Source organism: Prionailurus viverrinus, chromosome D1, assembly GCF_022837055.1.
Source record: "Prionailurus viverrinus isolate Anna chromosome D1, UM_Priviv_1.0, whole genome shotgun sequence".
Taxonomy (NCBI): domain Eukaryota; kingdom Metazoa; phylum Chordata; class Mammalia; order Carnivora; family Felidae; genus Prionailurus; species Prionailurus viverrinus.
In genome coordinates, this window is record NC_062570.1 from 39,932,318 (window position 1) to 39,935,351 (window position 3,034).

The following is a 3,034-nucleotide window of genomic DNA, read 5'->3' on the forward strand; positions in this document are numbered from 1 at the left end:
CCAAAGGGAAGAGATGAACCATCCTTAAGGGGTGAGGAGACAGAGATCTGCTAGGCTCTCAATTAAAACTCCACAGAACACAAGGAATAACAGGCTATAAGCAGGGGTGGCCTGAGTCTTATTTAAAATGTAACCCAGAGTGCCTCGGTGGCTCAGTCAGTTAAGCAACTGACTTTTGATTTCAGTACCTGACTCTTGATTTCAGCTCAGGTCTCACGGTTCATGGGATTGAGCCCCATCCATGTCAGGCTCCACCCTGACAGCTCAGAATCTGCTTGGGATTCTCTCTCTCCCTCTCTCTCTGCCCCTCCCTCACTCACGGGTACTCTAAGTAAATAAATAAACTTAAAAAAGTAAAATGCAGCCCTACCCTATTCCAGCTCAGTCTCTGATTACACTGAGGAAATCGGTCTCTCACTTTATCTACCTAACAAAAGAAAGATGGAAACCCTCACCGTGGAAGATACCTGAACACACAGTATCCAGCATATAATAGCAGTAAATGTAAAAAGGCAGGCAAGAGTGACTGATGATAAAAACCTAAAACAATAGGAACATATCCATGGATGATCAAAACATTGGAGATGGAAGGCAAGAACTTAAAAATAACTGAACAGTAATGTTAGATGAAAATGGAGAAAATGGATGAAAGGCTTCAACAGAAACTGGAAATGATTTTCTAGTCTATTGGTTTGATTGTCATCACTGTGCCAAAACCACACTCTTACTTTCACAAGTTTATAAATTTTGATATCAAATGCCCTTGACCTTGTTGTCTTGAAAATCACCTTTGTTTATCTTGGCCCTTTGCTATCCCATACATTTTCCAATCAACTGGTTCTATGGAAAGGCCCACTGGCATTTGACTGGCATTGAATTGAATTTATAGATTTGACAAGAAAGGCCTCTGATGCTTCTATGATATTGCATTTTCCTAGATAGAAGTATTTATTTTTCATGTTTTTAGGTTTTCAACAGTTTTATAATGTTCCCCATGATGGTTATATATAATATTTGGTAAATGAAAATATTGCTATGTGCTTTTGATAGCATTGTAATTGATATCTTTTTCAAATTTACATTTTTAACTATTTCTTATTGGTATGAAGAAATGTAACACATTATTATACATTGATTTTATATTTTGGAATCTTCTTGAATACAGTCTAGTAATTCCACTAGAAACTCTCTTGGGTTTTCTAAGAATCAATCATGCTTTCTGCCAAAAATGTTTTTCTTCCTTTTCAGTCATTATTCTTTCTTGTTTGCTCTTCCTGGCTAGAACCTCCAATAGTTGATGATATTGGACATACTTGTCACGTTTCGAATTTTAAACTAAACATGGCATTAACATAAAACTTTCTGAATACATGTATAGCATTTACAAAACTATGTTTACATGCTTCTCAGAGCATGCACTAGATGTTTGCTGCCCAGTCAGGTGAGTCTATTTTGTTCACAACAGCCTCTTACTGCTTCTTTTTGGTTTTTTTAATTTTTTTTTTTTTAATGTTTATTTATTTTTGAGAGAGACAGTGACAGAATGCGAGTGGGTTAGGGGCAGAGAGAGAGGGAGACACAGAAGCAGAAGCAGGCTCCAGGCTCTGAGCTGTCAGCACAGAGTCCGACACAGGGCTCAAACTCACGAGCTGTGAGATCATGACCTGAGCCGAAGTTGGATGCTCAACCGACTGAGCCACCCAGGCGCCCCAGCCTCTTACTGCTTCTCAAACATACCAAATCCCCTCCTGTTCCTGGACCTTTGAATCTGCCAAGAAGGATGTTTCTCCAAATAACTTCATAGCTCACTTTCTCATTTCTTTCAGGTCTTTGCTCAAGTGTCTCTTTATCAGAGTCTTTTTCTGATCTCCCTATATACAATGCGTAATAAGGAACCTAATTCCACTTTTTATGTTTGACTGCTGACAGCTGTTAAGCCTCACTCCCCTCTCTTCCCATTCTGCTCCATATTTGAGCAAGCCTGGCTGCTCCTTCTTTGACACTTGTGGGAAATTTAAACTGCATATGGAACCATCACCTTGGCCCTAACTGTTCATTACCACAGAAACCCCAAACCAGGCTCCTTTCTCTGTTCTCTCAGCCATTTTTGGACCTGCTTGGGAGCTGTCCTGCTTTCCCCAGAAAGCCTCATTATGCAAGCGGCAAATCCTTTCATACCCTGTTGGGGTGTATGTGACTCTATCAGTCTTGACATCCAAACCTAATTTGGGGTGATGAGTCCATCCTGTCTCATGTGGGATGGACTCAACAAAATAGCATCCTCCTTGGGGGCGCCTGTGTGGCTCTGTCGGTTAAGCGTCCAACTCTTGGTTTTGGCTCAGGTCATGGCTCAGGTCATGATCTCACGGTTCGTGAGACTGAGTCCCTCCTCGGGCTCTGCAATGACAGCATGGCTCGGGATTCTTTCTCCTTTTCCCTCTGCCCCTCCCCTGTCCACCTTGTCTCTTTCTGTCTCTCAAAAATAAATTGACATTTAAAAAAATAGCGTATGGGGCGCCTGGGTGGTGCAGTCGGTTAAGCGCCCGACTTCAGCCAGGTCACGATCTCGCAGTCCGGGAGTTCGAGCCCCGCGTCGGGCTCTGGGCTGATGGCTCAGAGCCTGTTTCCGATTCTGTGTCTCCCTCTCTCTCTGCCCCTCCCCCGTTCATGCTCTGTCTCTCTCTGTCCCAAAAATAAATAAAAAAACGTTGAAAAAAAATAAAAAAAAAAATTAAAAAATAGCGTACTGTTTTACAATCCATCCTGTGTTTTATTTTTCTTCATAGGACTTAATACTACCTGTCATATAACACATTTGTTTACTGTTAGTTCCCCCCCCCCATATAAACGATTGAATGATAGAGGCCCGCATCTGGTGAAGTGTCTGACATAATCTTCTGTACACTCATTCATTCAACAAATATTTATTGAGTGCCTGCTTTGGCCAGGCACTATTAAAGGCATTAGTGCTACACTGGTAAACAAAGCTCTTTTTTTCCTGCCTGGAGGCAAGATATTAAAAAGAAACAGCATA